Here is a 19,355-nt window from a genome sequence, read left to right on the forward strand (position 1 = left end):
AACAACCTAAATGTCTATCGACAGATGATGATTAAAGATGTGGTGTATATATATATATATATATAATGGAAGCCATAAAAAGAAAAAATACTGCCATTTGCAGCAACATGGATGAGCCTAGAGATTATCATATTAAGTGAAATAAGTCAGACAGAGAAAGACAAATACCATACGGTGCCACTTATAAGTGGAATCTAAAAAAATACCAATTTTATTTACAAACCAGAAATAGACTCATGGACATAGAATGCAAACTGTAGTTACCTGTGGGGATAGGCAGGGATAGATGAGGAGTTTGGGATTAACAGAGTCACATTACTATATGTAAAATAGATAAACAACAATGACCTATTGTATAGCATAAGGAACTTAATTCAATTTCTTGTAATAAAGAAACTGAAAATATACACATGTATATATGTGTATGTATAACTGAACCACTTTGCTGTACACCTGAAACTAACATCGCAAATCAACTACACTGCAATTTAAAAAATGCTAAAAAAACCTCCACTCCTTTTTAAACTTAAGAGTATACCTTAGAGATCATGCTATAGTTATATTTACATATATTATTTGTTCTTTTTTACAGCTGCAAAGTATACCATTGTACTGATATAGCATGGTTTTACTTAACCCATCTCCTATATTTGGGTTCTTTCCAGTCTTTGCTATTACAAATAGTACTTCAATGAATTCCTTATAAACTCAACCTTTTTATATTTTTCCCAATTTAACTTTGTGGTTGATTTCTAGAAATAGGATTGCTAAATCAAAGGGTAAGTACTTGTAAAATATTGACAAATTCCTCTCTCTGTAGGAATTAAAACATCTTGAATTTCCATAACAATGTATTAGAGTTCCTATATCTTCATAGTCTCATCAATAGAGTATGCTGTCAAACTTTTGGATTTTCCCCAATCTGATAAGAAAGAAATAACTACTTAGAGAAGTTCTAAATTATACTTCTATTGTTACAAATGTGGTTGAAAATTTTTTTTATGTTTAAGATCCATGTGCATTTCTTTCTCCTATGAACTCTTCATATTAATAGCCCATTTTTCTATGGGTTGTCTTTTTCCTTTAGTTTTAGAAGCTTCTATCTATCTTAGAGATATTAACCCTTTGTCTGTAACATATACTCTCTCAGTTAATAATTTGAGGTTTTTTATCTGGCTATTTTTATTATCACCTTTTAAATTTTTATCTAATCAAGTTCATTTTTTATTGCTTCTGGAGTCAGTTTTCCCGTTTTAAGGTTATAGAAGAAGTCAATTGTGTTTCCTTTAATGCTTCTATAACCACAAAAGTAAACCAGTTTAGTAGGTTGTAACTGACAATTTTTAAAATGATATAGGATAAAACGGAATAGAAAAAAATAGTATTAATTGCACATAATAAAGTATTAAAAGAGCTTGGAAGATGTCACTCCGATCCTCACACCAAGAAAAAAGCTGAACAAACTGAAAGCCATCAATGCATAGATTCATCAGGGAGTGGAGGCCAAAAGACAAACTGTTGCTCCCAAAACTTGAGAGACAGACAGGAAGATAAAGAATCACAGTTTACCAGGAGCAGAAGCCCCAGAGCAGAAGCCAGCAGCAGGAGCTAGTATTAGTAGGAATTCTTTACACTGTAATTGATGAATTGCTAAGTGGCTCAATATTTGAAAGTTAAAACTCTCAAAATATGAAGAGTTAAAAAACTCCAAGGGGTCCAATTTTAAGGGGACTCTCATGCTTTGTTGAGTTTTACCTCTAGGAGCCCTATCCGGTTCTCACTGTGTAGATGAGAGACAAATCCCCTAATGCTTCCAGCAGGAGAAGGGGGCAAGTAACCATTCTGAAATACACCCAGAGGTTTCTGTTCTTCTTAACAAGGTCTACCCTCAAGGGAAACTGTTTTGCCAGAGCTATAATGACTGGGATTTTACAAGAGTCTAACTGATCTGGGGGAAGGGAAATACCCAGTCCAGGCTCATTAGAAGACTGAGATCTAATCATAAGACTATAGAATACTTTCCCTCCTCCTACACCTTACCACAACATCCACAGGGCTCCTGTATAATATCAGAATTTTATAGCTGAAAGAACTACAAGCCTCAGATCCTGTTTAATAAGTCTCTGTGAAAACCCAAAGACTATGGGGGAGACAAAAGCAATGACACTAAAGGAAATGTATTGCCTCTGACACCACAGCTACAGTAAATAGTAAACACAGTCTACTCATGTCTAGATGAATATAAAGCATGTATTGTTTTATAACAATTTGTATGTTTAGTGTATATATCAATACAGACATAGTTATGAATGTGTGTATTGGATTGTGATTTAAAATGTATTTCTTAACTGTGGACCACAGTCAAAAAAGTTGAAATCACATGGCATAAGGAATCTCTTCACAGAACCAAATAATACAAATACCTATGCACTTATTACCCATTCAAGTACAATAAAGAGTTTCTCCCTTTCCACGAAGTAACAGCTTAATGAAGACATGGACATGGACAATGTATGTTCATGAATGCTGTTTTGTTACTTTCATTAATACAATGAGGATCTCACAGATTGGTCCTTTTTTTTTTTTTTTTAACTAGAACTCACTTTAACTCTTCCAGTCAGAAGTCCTATGTTCTAGTAGTCCTTCCCGCTTAGCTAAGTGTGATACCCACCAAGCTGGCAAAAGATGCTAAAGAAGCTAGAGACCCTGGGATCTTGACAGACAGGCTTACTCTCATTTTACTTGTGCAAGCCATAGTCTCCATCTGCAGTATTACTGTCTGTGAATCAAGTAGGGGTTTTCGAGTATAAATATGGCACAAAACATACTTCCTTTAGCACTAAGCCTCTCAGCAATTTAGCTGCCTTGAGACACTACTGTGCTCTCTTTACTGCTTCCTATGTATACATCTTTTTTCTTGCTCTTAGAACTTACCTAAATAAATCTCACCAATTTGTAAGGTCAAACTCCTCTTAAGTCTAACTCCTGTATGAAATTTCCCTAGCCCTTCTTTTGTTTATCCCAGTCTCTAAGCATCCAAAGAATTTATTTCCTGAACCATTTTCTTTTTAACACAAAAATCATTGATCATCATGAGTTTATTACTTAATTATTTCGCACATATGAATCTTGACACACCTGTTAAATGACAGGATCCTGGAATAAACAGTCATTTCTTTTATACTGTCTCAGTGGATCAGAAGGTTGACGTTTGGCAGGTACGCAGTAACATATATATGTTAAATTTATCTTTCTATTATTTTTATGAATATGATACATTATTTAAAAGTTCACAAAGCTAGCAATCCATGAGATGGGGCCAGTTCTTGTAAAAATATTTTTCTAGAATTTAAGAATTACACTGATGATGCTAACAATTACAAGAACATTTTAAAAGATGAATAAGGAGATTAGTCTGCCCTGTGGTCAGATGATGGACTTTCTTAGGTAAGTCTATTTAGCTACTTCCTTCTGCATGTTGAGCTTCTAATTAACTCTTGAATTTATAATTTCCTAGGGTTTTGCCGCAACATTCAACAATTCAATTTTTTTCTCAGTGACACATAGATGCCACCCAAAACATATTTCTAAGTAAAACTCCTTTGTCTATTTTTCCGTCTAAAAAGTATTCTCTACTATAGGATGATGAAAATTCAAAGAACAAACAATACATAATTGAGTTACACACCAAGTACAAAATCTTCCTACTCAAGTTGGCATGCGTATACAACATTAAATGATCAATATCTCAAGCATTCAACATTGGTATTTCCTTTTTTAAACATGCAGACTTTTCTTTAAGTATCAACATCCTTGACACATCTTCTAATATATACTGGAATATCTTTTAGATTTTTGGGTCTATACATACTTCTTGATTACTTTTTTAGAGAAGATGTCTGAAAAGCCTGTCAAAATCCCCTCGAGGCCTTTGAATCTAGGATCTCTACTTTTGACTTAAAAATTACTGTCCAAGTAGCCAAATAGCCAAGCAACTCAACTAGTACCTCCGCTAGTTCTACTTATGAATAATTCTGATTGAGTTCATTTATTTATGTACATTCAGACTCTTACATGGTTTCCCTATATAAACAAATATTTTTATAGACAATATAACTTTTGCTTCTTTGTTTTCAATAATAAATTCATTCAAAACTTGTGTTAGCCAGCTTTTGCTGTAGTGACAAACAATCCCGATATCTCTATGGATTATAAAAACAAATATGTATTACTTGCCCACATTCATGAGGGTGGGGGCTCTGCTGGGCTTAGCTGAATTTGACTGAACTAGACCTTGGCTCCATGACAAGTAATTTTTCATTTCATATCCCAGGCTGAAGGAGTTAAGCTAGTATCTTGGACATGCTATTCTTATTTTGGAGGGAAAAATGGGTATCAAAACATGTGCAATGTGCAAGCACATTTAAAATGTCTACTGATGCAATCTATTAGTTTCAGTAGAAAGTAATATGCCCCAGGCCAAAGTCAGTGGAAAGGAAAACAGACTGTGCTCACAGAGAAGAATGGTTAAGTGTATGGAGGGGATTATTATTTGTGAAATAATGTAATCTACCAAAGCCTGCTCCTGTTCACAAATGTTCACTTCCTTCCTGTAAGCCAAATGTAATCACCCCATCCTAAAGATACTCCAAGGTCTGATCTAATAAAAACATTTAGCTTGAAATCCAGGATCTAATAAAAACATTTAGCTTGAAATTCATGAGTTTCTATCATGCCAAAATGTAGCTCTATTGAGCCAAAGTCCAATAAACTTAAAGACTTGTTATTTGTACCCACACATGATAAAATACACACCTACACATCCATAATTAAATAGTGTAACCACAATAAACACTTCCATTTAGAAATGAGAAGAAAGGGAGAACCCAGCAGCTACTGGTCCACAACAGTTCTGAAATCCCATTGAGGAATTGTTATAAGGTCTACTAACCTGAGTGTAGGGAACTTTACTTAATTAACCTTCAGTCTTGTTTCCTGGAGGTAGCTTCATAGTCCATTGTTCTTTATGACTCTTGATTTCACCTCTGGGAAGTCCTTCCTTTTCCAATATTCTATTTGGGAGAAATTTCCCTCTCTAGCTGCTGAACAGCTTCCTTAGCCTGTCAAAAAAAAGTTGGGAGTTCAAGGGTAGTTTCATTGTTCAAACAATCACAACCTCTTTTAATTCAGGCTGATAGAAATTTTGGCACTACAATCTTTTCAAAAACATTGTTGATTTCATTGTTTACTGTTGATATATCTTACCAATAGCCAGATCCATAAGTAGAAGACACTCCTCTAGGCTTAATTACAGATAATTTGCACTCTTTAGGCTTCCATTAGGCCAATATATGATCTTTTTACCCAGAGTCATTTTGTACAAGTGAAATGACTTACTGGGATCACTTTAAAGGAATTAGAGGTCTTAACAAATGGTGTGGTGATGATGGTCTTGATTTGGTCTTTGCTTCCAAACCTGTGTCATCATCACCTTCTTCTCCTCCTCCTTTTTCTTCCTCTTCTTATTATGAAATGGGCATACCATTACTTAATAGGATGAAAATATTAACTCTTCTTATTTATGAAGGATAAAAAAAACTCCTTATAGGCACTTTATAATATTAATTTTTAAAGATTGCTCTTGCCTTGTGATCTATATAATGGGCTCCTAAAAGATAATGGATAAGTTGCTCCCTCTCCCATTTATCTATTTAAAAATCTCTTTGAAATTGTACTTAAAAATGCCTACATGTTACTGTGGTAATTTCATATTCAGAATTTGCTCAAATTGTTAAATTTCTGATGTGTTTTGAATTCACTAAAAATAATTTAAATTATTCTATATAATAAAATATATACACAATTAGAAAATGATTATCCATGCCCTTGACTTGGTCTTTACACTGAGGCTTTTGTCTTAATTTGCAAATAGTTTACTGGCTGGAGATGAGAAACAGTAACATCTTTCAACTCTGTCTCTGGATTTCTGCATGAGGTCTCAGCAGCTCAGGATGACCAAGCCCTGAAGGCAAGAGGAAGCATGGAAAACTAAAAATATTTCAGTATGATTTCAGGACAAGATCAATCCTGTCAAATGCACAAAACAAGGGTTGAATATTATATTGAAAAGATAAATATTGGATTTAAAATTATGGAGTCAAAAATCCCATAAACAGTTTCACATTAGTATACTGCTATACACTGAAACTGAAAAAGGAAAAAAAAATCCCTGTGTCCTTCAGAGGTGAAATAGCCCAGGGAACATGCATTTATACTTGAAGCAAGTCAGGGTGAAACGCAGAAATAATCTGATTAAACTGCCTTGTGGCCTGGCACTTTTCTTCAGATGCTTTGTGGAGAAATCCTCAGTGTTGAAATTGAGTGAATACAGATAATATAGTAATTACTTTACTATCAAGGGCAACAAGTGGGAAGAGAAAAAAATACCTTGAGGTTTATAGTTTATAGCTCTGATCACAAAATACAATTAGTTCTGTCAATAACTACATTAGCCAGATTTGGGAAAAACAGAAATTGAAATGCAATTTTACTCTATCACTTTTCAAGGGCATGGCTTTGAGTTTGGTCTAAGTGGTGTGCAGGAATCTGAAGAGCAACTCTATATTTTGTCTCTTAGCACAGTGACTGCCCTGTGGAAGAGTCCAGCACACTTACAGCACAGGTAGGCTCCATTGTTCTTTTGAAATGGACAGCTGGGGAATGTTAACATGCTGACGACAAGCATAAAAAAATAACACTTCTGGCTCAGTTTGTACTCAAAGTGCATGTATTTTAAAAGGAGAAATCTTTTAAGTGTCAGCCATAAACTGCTTTCAAAAACATGATCTGGTAAAATATGTCTTTGCAAAGTAGTCCAGGATACAGACATTTAAAATACTCACCTTTAAGACTCTCTTTGCATTTCCTTTAAGCACCTGTGTAGTGCTGTTGCCTGTCTCTGTAAGGACCAGTCATAAGAAGAAAAGTTATAGTAAAAACAAAAATCTAGAATCATCAAATATTGATGCAATATTAATGAACTACATGTGATCATTTTATCACCAAAACATTGGGCATGTGGCAATGCATTTGCATCAACTCCACATTGATTGTAACATTATTGTTGAGTCTGCACCTCTGATCTTGTCACAGGCAAAAATACTGAAAAGGCAAAGTAAACCTTTGTTGTCTTCCATTCACCCAGGATCTCATTGCTCCTGTGACAAAAGTACCTCTTTTCCTCCACCCTAGTATCTATAGCTACCATTTATTGGTTTCTCAACCAAGTTCTGGACACTGTGCTAGTCAAGTATATACATTAATATAACAATAGTAGGTAACCATGTTTCTCTTACAGATAAGAAAACTGAGACACCCCAAACATTAACTAATGTTATCAAGCTCATAAAGCTGGTAGAGTGGTAGAGACAAGATTCAAACCAGGTCTTTTTGACTTTAAGAAAATTCATAATTCTGACCACAACACTGCCATCTGCACTTGGATTGGTTTCTTGCACACTGTAATGTGTGGCAAAGAGGGAAGCAAACTTCTTAAACTAGGGTGTAAATGACTACAACCCACCTCCCTCACCCTCGACACCTTTGATCTTTTTCTTTCACTTTGAAACATGAACTTGCTCATTCAATTGAATCTTTAACTGGATTGGTGATAAAAGGAAATGAACCATTTTAGACAAATGAGAAGTATTTGGAAATAGTAAAGATGAGCAGGAGCCATTCAGGTGCCATTTGAGTCATTCCATATAGCTGGAACTGTTATCTCTTTTGGCTGACGCTTTTTTTTTTTTTTTTTGGAGTAGGTCTACTATCACAGACTCATCCTCTCTTGAGAATGTTTAGCATAATTTAAAGCTTTAAATAAAAAGAAAAGATTGAAGAAAATCAGTGAGGTGTATTAAAAGTAGCCATTTGAATGCAGATTTTTGTTTCCCTGTTTGAGTGCATAGGACATTGGTAATAGAGGCTAATAAATTGATCCAGTTTACATGAATTTTAAGTTTCTGGTACTAATGCAAGCTTTCCATATGTTCTTATTCATAATTTATTTACCAGGCAACTTTTGCTTATCCTTTGGTTTTTAACTACATTTTATGTGAACTCTTTTTCCATATTTTCTGCATCTTCATTTACTTAGAGTTAAATTCTCTTTTGTGTTCCCTAAAACTTATTATCTTTGTCTATATAACAGGTCCTACACATTACATTGTAATTTTTTACATGTTAAGCTTTTTTCACTTTAACAATTTCTGATGGTCTACATTAATTTTTAATGATTGCATCTAATACAGTTTGGCACTGATTAATTGCCTAATAAACATATAATTTCTCTATCTGTATTTCATATTTGAAAAATGCCAGCCACAGGGTCAGTGTAACCTAAAATGTTTGTCTGCAAAAGCTAAATTTTTATCTATATGAGACTGTTTCTTCTATTCATTCACCTTCTTTTTATTTGCTCACTCACTCCTGGTTTCTCTTGCATTCCTGCTCTCTTTTGCTTTTTACTCTCTTTCCCTTTCTCTCTCACTAACTCTACCTGCCTTTCATCACTGTCTCTAATTAGCTTCATTCTGCAAGACTCCTCATTGTGTCAGGGAAGATGACCAGTGATACCAGGTTCAAAATTTCCAAGCTTAGCAACCTTAGCAGAAAAAGAACATATTTCTTCTAGTGTTTAGAATGTTATCATCCTGCCTCAGTATATTTTTTTTATATATCTTACTTTTCGCTGGTAATATTCTGAAGGATATACCACAAATATCTGGAACCTGATCTAGTACCTTCTTTGGTGGACTAGCTAGGTTTTTATTGTGATAATGCTGTGTAACAAACAAACTCCAAAGTCTCAGCTACAGTGTCAGGAGATTCTCCCTGTTGTTCCAAAAATTCTGCCAGCAGCTCTCAGGTTATGATTCTTCATTAATGTATTGCATTTGTCCTATTCACTCAACCTTTGACTTAAAGTCTTAGGCTTCATTCTAGTTACACTAAATTAGGTCATGCTACTATCTCTGAGCCAGTTATGGACTCAGGTAATGCTAATTAGTTTAGGCCTGAGCCACATGTGCTGCTAATGAAGATACTTCCCTGAAGCACATGAGCTGCTTAGAGGGGTAATGGTGGTTACTTAAGACACGATCAGGGTGCTAGAACTGTAAGAATGTGATAAAAGTCTTCCAGAATCTGCAAATGTTCAACACAGAATATCAGGCTTACATTTTAGATTTCTTATTTAAGTTCAAGTTTGTAGTTTAGTCTACTTTGATCTTAGGAAGAAGGATCAGGCAACAGTTATGATCTGAACTCTCTATTAGTAGATACTGCCTCAAAGACTGAGCTGAGAAAATCTGCAGAATAAAGAAGGAGCGATGGAGAGAGTTTGTAAAAGGTGATATTTTTCTTCCTCCACCAATCTGCTGATAAAGAGCAGCTACTTAAGTTTAAACTTTTTCCTTCCCTGGAAAGAATATAAGGCATTCTGAATTAGAAACATATGCTGGTGCATCAGTCATTGTTCCAGTTCTTGGTCATGATAGCAGAGGAAGAGTTACCCAGAAATTTTTTTCTTGATTAAAAAAAAATATATATATATTCACATATGTAAGAAATGGAGGACAAATGTTAACTAATACAAGAATTCTGAAAAACAAATGTCATACATCTGAAATTTCTGATGTATGATAAACACTTAAGGAAAGTTAAGAAACAATTTTAGCAATGCTGAGGATAAGATTATTGCTATTCTGGGTCATATCTATATAGTGTCTTGGACTCAATGTTTATTCAAAGATCTCCTATGATATATCAATGAAGGATCTTCCATATAGAATTCACTGTGCTTATAAAACTCCTACCACAACCTTTAAAAATATTTGTCTGTGGGGTGGTTTTGAACTGCTATGAAGATTTAGGGTGCTGTTTATAATTTTAAGCCATTCCTCTGGGGAAAGCCCACAATTTATTTATGTTCTAGAGATGAAATTATATAACATAGGAGATATGATTGAAATAGTCCTGGATACATGGAAAGTGCTCAATAAATTGCAGGAAAGTTATCTTTCTTATTATTGCTGTTATTTTGCCTCATAGCATTTGAATCATTTTCTGTCTTTGGATGTGATGGTAGAAAAGTCCACCCCCACCTTTGCTGATCTCAAAGGATGAATGAAGGAGGCAGCTGGTTTCTAACATCTCTGCTTTGACAGCCCTCAGAGTCACCAGAGCCTCACATGCAGTTGTGGCTATTGGTAGCTTCTGGAGTTAAGAGTGCTTGAACATCTTCAGAATGTCAGTATTTTTTCAGGGAATAGTATCCATATGTCTCAAAGTGAAAATTAAATCCAAACTTCCTTCCTCATCAAACACTTGCTATTTCGTCTTTGAAAACTTGGTGAATCTGGTGCTCATGAAAACATGGGTTAGTGAGAATCAGTGTGAAAGGCCAAGTAACACATGTCTTCCTCCTCTTCTTTTGCTCTTCATTTTCACTATTCCAATAATCCCCCAATAGAAGAAAAGCAAACAATGAAACAAACAAGATATAGAAATGATGCTAACAAAGCAAAGAGTCATCCCAAAGTTAACAATAGAAGAAATGTAGTTTAATGCAATTCAGTTTGTGCTGATAACTAAATACTGATTGTTAAAGGTAATTTATAGAGGTTTGCAATTACTACATTTTTACACTATGACTTACTTGAATAAAAGCTTTAAGATATATTTTAACTGCATTATTTATGAAGAATAACTGCATATTCTTTATTTTGAGGTTTTTATTTTAAAATATCTATAGAAAATTTTTAAAAGATTATTTTCAAAATGAAAAAAGTAATGAATATTTTAATACTTATATATATTTACAGAAATGCAAATCAATATAGGATGTAATTTTTTTATGCTTCAGGTTAGATCAGAGTAGAACAGCAGATGTGGAGATAAACAGTCAAATCTTTTGAAGGGCGAATCATCAGGATTTGTAGATTCATTGGATGTGGCATGTAAAAGACAAAAGAGGAGTCAAGGATAACTCTTGATGTTCTTAGTTTGAGCACCTGGAAGGGTGAATTTACCATGGATCAAAATGGAGAAAACCATGGAAGGAAGAGGTATGGGGTAAGAGTGTGTTGAAGAAGATGAGTTTGCCGAGGGACATGGTTAAGTCTGAAGTTTGATTCTACTATCTTAAGCAGTTTAATTATTTTCCCACAAACATTTTGATTAAATCTCTCAGTTTCTAGGGTGTAATATTCCTAATTCCAACAAACACAAGGAAGAGATTTTGCTCTTAATTAATAATTTGGCTTTTCATAAGTTCCAAAGTGCACAAAAATTTTTTGAGATTGTCTCCTACTTTGAACAATAAAGATGTAAGTATCAACAAAATGTGCAATAACTACCAATTGTTATCATTATGTGTTGAGCACTATGCTAACTGCTTTACAAATGTTATCTAATTCCCACAAACACTATTATTTCCTCCTATTTTCCAAATGTGAAAAATTGAGAATTTAAAAGGGCCTGAGGATACACAGCTAGTACTCAGCACAGCTAGTGAGATCAGTTTGATGCTAAAGGCCATGCTTAAAGGCATTATAATATATTTTATGTATTTGTTTCTTTTTGAAAAATGGTGATATTAATTTTCATGCATATATTCATAAACATTTCTAATTTTTCTTTATCTTTTTCCTTTTATTAGCTTATTTTAATTCCATTTCATATTAAATAGAACCACATATTCAAATTAATTAATCATAAAAATATTTAATATGATTTATTATGACTAGTTCCAATTTAAGAATTAATATAGCATCAGGGCAACCATACTGAACTGTTATCAGACTGGACAGTCATAAAAATAAATTCTTAAAATAATTAAGTAAGCTGAAAAATGTCAATCATATTTTTTTAGATCACTTCATTTTTGAAACTAAGATATTAGATCAGTAACATTTTTAAAAAGTTGAAAGTGTGGGTCATCCCAAAAGATGGGTCTAATCAATTACAGACTTCTGTCAGTTTTGTTTAGGATCATCAATCATAATTTATTGTGTTAAAATACTAAAATATAATTTTCAAAATGGCAAACCTAGTGAACAGGTACTGAGTCTAAATATTAAAAGAGGAAAGTGGGCACATTAATTCAGCAGGAAACATCTTAGTGATGAAGATCAAATTGCCTAAATGAAGGAAAGAATATTAATCAATCATCAATTAGCTTTGAGGAAAATGCAACCACTTGATTTTCCACAGAAAATATCAGGCTCCTCTGGGCTGTCCTGCACACAAAACAAAACCAGAAGAGGAATCTTGTGGTGCCAAGAGCAAATCTGGATTAATCATTAGTGGCTGGTCCCTTGACAAGTGTGGTTTCCTGCCTGGGATGTCATACTTCTGTATTGAGCTTTGACTACCATCAGCAGGGCCAGAGAACATCATCACCACATCATCAGGTCCTACGGAAGATCCCATGATGTCTCACTTCCTTAGTATCTTCTTCAGAGAAAGTTACATTGAAATAAGCATCACAAGTCACACACAGTGAAGTGAAGTAACAGACAGGAAGACTGAAGCTTATGGAGAAGGAAAGTCTCACTGCCCTGCCCTGGTGATAGTGGGGGTTATAAACTGATTCTGCAAATAGTCTTCATATTTTCCAAATACAAGCAACAGGAGTTGCCTTTTTCCCTATTTCCCTAGAGTATCTCTGATAGGCAATATCTAATCAACAGAAATATAGAAAGTTACCCCAAAGAGAGACTATAGAGGAGCTAAAATAATTATCAATAATCAAGGTGGCCAGGTGAATGAGTGGAGGCCGACAGGCTTGATTTTTCATTTTTAATTCATACACTGTTTCTGTGCCTATGTGGCAGAATTGGGTTGCTCAGGCAGAGCATCCTAGCTCTTCAAGTTTTTCTATCCTTCTTATCACCTCTTTCATGAATAAAGCTTTTAATCAAAATCAACTATTGTATTCAGCTCTTGGTAGCTTTTTGCCTGCCCTTCCCATTCTGACTGGATAAGCCCAACAAGAGAACCTTCAAGGTGAGCCGAGAAAGGATGTCAACTCCTCTTCCTCTCATACACTTCCAACTTGTCAGGACGGCATAAAATTATCCTGCTACATTTTTTGAAAGATTATTTGTTAAAAAGTGAAAAAATGATTATATTTTCACTTATTCCTATGTACTCATAATCAGAAAATTAGAGAAGTCTCTAAGTTCGACTATTCATTCTCTGGCTCCAGTTAGCTTTAATCAAGAAACCTTCTTTACCTCTTAGGTTTGTGTGCCTGACTCACACAAGACCTGATATGATTACACACATCTCATTATTTTTTTTGGATGCTGAATCAATCTTGATATCAGGCTCTCCCCTCCTCCCCAAATTAGTAACAACTGAAGTAAATCATATTCTTTCTTTTCCATAATCAATGACCAGCTTCCTTCTTCCATCCATTTCTTGTTGATACTAGTTGCTCTTCTGGTCAGCTATTACTTGGTAATCCGACATCTTTCTTCACTACCAACTGTTTTCAAATTTGACTTCTTCTTTCTTTTCTTTTAAACTAAATGCCTGAGCAGAAGCACTCTATCCTTAATGGTGAATTTAGCCCAGAAACAATATATACATTGAGATTCTGGCAGTATTAGGCTTTTTAAAAAATAGTAGGCCCTATTTAAAACCAGATTTAAGGTGAAATAGTGACAAAAATGAAGAATCAGTTCATCTCTCCTTGAAAAAAAAAGCTTTAGAAATTCTTGATAACCTAAATTTGTGCTAGTAGGTTAATAATGTCCTCTTTGTAAATTAACACTCTTTTCTTTTGGTGTCTCATTGAATGTTAATGTGGTATATTTTTGCTCTATTCATTAAAAAACCAGCTCATTTGATGCACAGAATGATGATTTCCCTTTGGATGTCTTGGACTCTGGTTTATGTACTCATTTCCAGTCTTTATAATTTTTCCATAGATGAATGACTATATTTTTCTATTCTCAACTTAAAAACAGGTCATGAGAAAAAAGTTATGCCAACACAACTAATCTTCAGATAGCTAGTGCCAGGAAAGCAACATTCATAATATTGTCCTCACTAGCTTTCTTTTTGGAATTGCAGTGCCAGGTAAAATGATTTACTGCCAGCCTTGAGCTTCGTAGAAAAGATTTATTGGCATCAACTTTGTGTAAAGCCATAATCATCCCTCAAAAGACGTTTGTCACTATACACCCTTATTTTCAGGTGCCTGACACTTTCCATTAAAAATTTTTCAAGTGGAAAAGTCATTTGAGTTTTTGTATCCTTATTCCAGTATTTCTTGATCATTTAAAAGTCTATCATTCTTTGAATTTTCTGGACACATTAGGGCAGTGTTTCTGGGACCTATCCCTAGGTTTCCATGAGGCAGGGAGGGCTGGGAATCATAACTGCATTTTAATCAAGTGCCTAAGGAGATTCTGCTGCAAGTAGACTTTGAGAAACATTCTTCAGAAAGGGGGTTTAGAGTCCTATGTATAAATTCTGGCTCCACACTTTTTATTTATGTAACTTTAACCAATATCCACGGCCTCTCTTATTTATTTCCTTATGTAGATTTCTTACACATGCTTTAACTGGACAAGTAGTTTCTGTTCACAAATTGTGGAGTTTAAAGAAAATAAAGTAAGGAAGTACCTTACAGGAAGTACATATAGGAAACAGACAATGTATTTTAGTTTCATTCTTTTCTCTACCATTAATGACAACAAACACACAAATAAAATTACATGTGTATATGCACACACTGCACACTCGGCAGTAATCTGGGGTGGAGAAGCTCTAGGATAAGCAAATGGATCTCTTGATCAGAATGGGAAACTTAAAATTCACTTGAAGGTAGCAGCAGTTAAAACAAGGCCACAGCCTTGCAAACAGTCAAGTGTAGGGGACAAAAACAGGAGCCAAACTTTGTATCAAGATGGACAATCAAAGAGGCCCTGACTTAGGACACCAATCTCAAGGAAGACTAAGAAGTTGAAAACATTCTTCAAGTACTAACAACAGACCTTTATATCTGAATATAGAGTTTAAAGTGCTTAATACACTGAAGTTAGCCTGAAATCATCGACTATTTACTTCACCATATTCATTATCTTGCCAAGAAACTGTGCACAAATTAAATAGTCCATCATTTGCTCTTATCTGTGCCACAAATCAGAGGAGTTCAAAAATCAACCTAAAATCACTTGCACATTTCAATTGATTCCAAATGTAGGGTCATTATAGCATTTGGTTTCTTATAAAATAATTTATAGAGAGCATCCTTTATAAGTTGATCTGTGAACTCTGAGGTCATTTATTTAACAAGTTTAAATTCTGAATTTTATGTGATCATTGCACTCTACTTCCTCTTTAAAACTCAAAGAAAAACCTCCATTTCACCAGTTTTGGAGAAAATATAGTAAATCATGAAATTAGCCAAAAGAGAGAAACCATCAAGCAGCAGTACATTTTATCATGTTGCAGTTATTTCAAGAATTATCAGTTTTGATGTCAGTCCAAGACATAAACTGTTCATTTTTTCAATGAGATATATATTCAAAGAAGGATTTTGCCTTTATTACTGTTTTATAAATACCCAAAGACTATTTTCTGAGGTATTATAAGTAAAAATAAAATTTGGTAAATTTGTGCTCTTAATATCTAAATCTTATTTAATCTAATGGATTTATTACTGAGACACATACAAATACATTTATTAACTAAAAATAGAAATTTTACTTTGACCTAAATATCTAAGCCCTCAAAAAATAGATTTGTTTAAATGTTTTAATACTGGGCTAACATTTATTCTGATCATTTAAAATGGATTATAGATTATTAGAAAAAAATTTAAACTATTAGAAGTGAAAAGTTTATGGAAAATTTAAAATGTTTAATGATTATAGCCACATAAAACATGAGCTTGTACCTTTAAACAATCAATAATTAGTTAAACAATCCAGATTTATTGATTCACTATCTTGGATACACCTAGAAAATACAAAAGAACTCTTGCATGGAGCCCCAGGACTGCCACATTGCTCAGTTCCAGGAGGATGTTCAGATTTGCTCTGTGAAGATGCTGCCCTGGAATTAAGAGGGCACATCCAGCCTGCAGGGTTGGATGTAGCAGTCGTGCTACTTACAACTCATCCAAGCAAGGAAACAAAGCAGGCAGGTTGGAGACAAGATTGAGATACATGAAACAATAGTAGCAAGAAAGTATATATAAAAATTAGATGCGAAAGAAGGAGAAAAAATTAAGATGGCATATGCCAGAGCCATGGGATATGTTTTTTTCTCGCCTTATTAAATGATAATGGACAGATTCTAAAATAACTTGAGTAGCCAAGCATATAGTTGACGACATGCTCTGTAAAAAAGAGTTGCCCGAGGGCACTGAGGAACCTGGAGATTAGTGATTCTAACTGAGGCCCTGGTAAAAATAAAAAATGATCCAAGAAAACACTGTAACCTTTAGTAATTTGATAAGATTGGGTTTTAGCCATGAGGAAATCTTTGGTTTCAATGTGAAATTACTGACTTGATACATTACATTTTATTTCTGTTTTTAAATCACGTTGCTAATTCATAATTCCATGGTGAAAGCACCTATTTCATATATAAATTTTCCCAAGAATGCTGGTTGTGGGTGGGAGGTGGGGGTTTTGTTTTAGGGAAGAACTGTGTATGAAGCATTATAAATAAAGAATGGGTTCACCACAACCAAATCCATGAAAAACATCCTTTGGAAGCTTTCAAATGAAGGCTGTTACATACAGAGTTGAGCATGCAACTGAAGAGTGGTACAGAGAATTCAGTGCTGTAGGTGTTTTACTCATGCTTCAGACCTCAGTTTAGGAATCATTTCCTCTAGGAAACCTGTCCTGATCTCTAAGGTTGGGTTACATGCTCATCCTGTGATTTCACAGCACCCCATGCTCAACCCTATTAATGTACTCATTCCTCTCAATTGCAATTGCCTGTTAACTATTATTCTGTCTCAGAATACAGTTTGCTGTAGTCCTTGTTCCTGAGAAGAAACTTGGTGAAATAGAAGGTGAATATGATTAAAATATCGACTTACTGACAGAACCCTCTCTAGACAGACCACATTCTGCAGCCTAGTGAAAACCAGTGTACTGGTGGAGAGAAGGGGATATGGCTGCTCCATCTGAATCATCTATTCTTCTGCCTAAGTTTTGATCCTTCCACAGAAACCTAAAAGTACTAACGTTCCTTCACATTCATGGAGAACCTCTAAGGTAATTTGGTAAAGTGAAAGGAAAAAGGAGAAGGTCAAGATACGGGTAGAGGATTAAGAGGTACAAACTACTATGTATAAAATAAATAAGCTATGAAGATACATTGTACAGCACAGAGAATATAGCCAATATTTTATAATAACTTGGCATATAATGTAATCTGTAGAATTTTTAAAATCACTATGTTGTACACATGAAACTAAAATAATATTGTAAATCAACTGTACCTCAATAAAAAAGTTAAATGGGGGAACCAAATTGGTTTTAAGAAAATGGAGTAGTGGAATAAATAAGATGAAGCAAGAAGTGAGGTTAGCCCTTAGAATGCATTTTAGAAGTAGTGCACATGTCCTGCAAGAGAGGTGCATTTTTTTTAATACACTACTTTTTCCTTTAGACATCAGGTACACAGAATTGGGTCACTGAGCGTGCATGGTCCACTTCTTGTGTATTTGGTTATTCACGTAGTCATTTTAATATTGAAGGAGCAGGCATGAGCCCACCACTAACAAATGCTTGACAAAAACAAGGCATACATTTGACTCTGTGGTCCTAACAGCCAAGGAAAAGAAAGGAATAGAATCAGTAATATGATTTGCAATATTTATACCATAATGATAAAAGAAGCACTATTCCTCAGTGTGGGATTATAAATATTTTCTCTTTCAGTCTCATAATGGGATTATCATGAAATAACAACAACAACAAAAAGTATCCTTAACAACATCCATAACAAGTGTCATAGTTTTATCCACGTTGGCTTTGTTCTTTTGAATGAGGTTAGATTATGTTAGACCATGTCTAAATATAAACATATATGAAGTACAAACTTCATATAACTCAACCTGCAGTACAAAAAATATCCTGAAGTGCCATCTCTTAAATTTTTTGAGTGAAAGATATATGCAAGTTTCACTGGCACTTCAATGAATACAACTCCTGTCTGGCCCCAGATTTTGTCAGTTAATAACGAAAAAGGACATGATTACCCATACATCCCAATAAAACCAGCAAGTTTAGAAAAAGGCTGTAATTTGGAAGACTTTGCTTATATTCTTCCTGGTTTACCATTAAAATTCTGCCCTTTCATTTACTGAACTAGTATTTAGAGTACCTATTGGGTACTAAGCACTGTTCTAAGTGCTGAAGATATAGCAGTGAACAAAGTAGACACAATTTCCTTCCTCGATGGTGTGAGTGAGGAAAAAAGCACTTGTAGGTGAGTTTAGAGAGGCAATATGGGTACAGACAGGGTAGAGCCTTGTAGGACACATGAGGAACTTTGACTTTTACTCTGAGCAAGATGTGTAGCTATTGGAAGGTTTTAAATAGAGTGATATGATCTTGTTTTAAAAGAATCAATTTGGGGCAAGGACAGAAACTAGGAGACTGGTTTAGTGAAATAATCCAAGACATATTAAAAATCAGGAAGGCTAATTCCAGTGTCTTTCTCCTAGGTCACTATTCCATACCTTATCCTCTCTACTAAAATTTTTAATACCTCTCCCTTTGCTGCACTCTCAGCTAATGCTCATTTTCAATTTCACTAAGAAATCATCAACTCTACGCCATCTCACCACCACTTCTATCCTTCAGCCTGCATCCATGCCCGTTAATTCTGCCTTCCCTTTGACCACAACTGATGAATTAACTGTCCATACACCTTTTACTTGTCCACTAGCCCCATCTCCTTTCACCTACTCAAGGACATCACTCTAGCATTTGTCTCTTTTCTCTTTTGCATCATCATTTTTTTGCTCCTTTTTTGGATCATTCCCATAAGCATGTAAACATGCTAAATACTTTTATGATATTAAAAAAATCCTCTTTTGATCCCAATCCACCATTCAGCAACAGCCCTGTTACACTACTCCCCTTCATAGCAAAAATAATACAAGGAATAATTAACTCCTCTCCTTTGTCCTCTCATAAAATGCTCTAATTGAGCTTTCACCCATATCACTCTGCCAAAACTTCTGTTGAGAAATCAGTGATGACTTTCAGGTTGCTAAAATCTAATGATCAAATCTCAGTTCTCCTTGATGT

The 19,355-nt window shown here is 34.6% G+C and overlaps 2 long non-coding RNA genes across 2 annotated transcripts in view; one reads left to right on the top strand and one right to left on the bottom strand.

Moving 5' to 3' along the window:
* Positions 1-19,355, top strand: part of LOC140689275 (uncharacterized) — an 86,939-nt gene that overhangs the window by 23,279 nt on the left and 44,305 nt on the right. The window contains exon 2 of the long non-coding RNA XR_012064164.1: positions 6,638-6,682. This is a non-coding gene — a long non-coding RNA (uncharacterized lncRNA). The remainder of the gene's footprint in view (positions 1-6,637; positions 6,683-19,355) is intronic.
* Positions 4,958-19,355, bottom strand: part of LOC116285604 (uncharacterized) — a 102,918-nt gene continuing 88,520 nt past the window's right edge. Inside the window, exon 5 of the long non-coding RNA XR_012064163.1 lies at positions 4,958-5,120. This is a non-coding gene — a long non-coding RNA (uncharacterized lncRNA). The remainder of the gene's footprint in view (positions 5,121-19,355) is intronic.

Source organism: Vicugna pacos, chromosome 25 (genome assembly GCF_048564905.1).
Source record: "Vicugna pacos chromosome 25, VicPac4, whole genome shotgun sequence".
NCBI lineage: Eukaryota > Metazoa > Chordata > Mammalia > Artiodactyla > Camelidae > Vicugna > Vicugna pacos.